The following is a 246-nucleotide window of genomic DNA, read 5'->3' on the forward strand; positions in this document are numbered from 1 at the left end:
GTGTGTCTTTAAAATACATCAGTGGAAAAATATTTATAGGTACAAAACGCATATCATTCTGCCTCAGTGGGACTAACAAACAACATTAACCCCTTTCTTAACACAAACAGTTATACAGGTTGTGTTTATTTCATATTGTGGATGACAAACAAAAAAAAGTAAAAGGCTAAACGGTTACACCACATCCATCCATTATGACAATTGACATATTAAGAATCAGTTATTGGAATCGGAAATTATATTGAT

Source organism: Penaeus monodon, chromosome 33 (genome assembly GCF_015228065.2).
Source record: "Penaeus monodon isolate SGIC_2016 chromosome 33, NSTDA_Pmon_1, whole genome shotgun sequence".
Taxonomy (NCBI): domain Eukaryota; kingdom Metazoa; phylum Arthropoda; class Malacostraca; order Decapoda; family Penaeidae; genus Penaeus; species Penaeus monodon.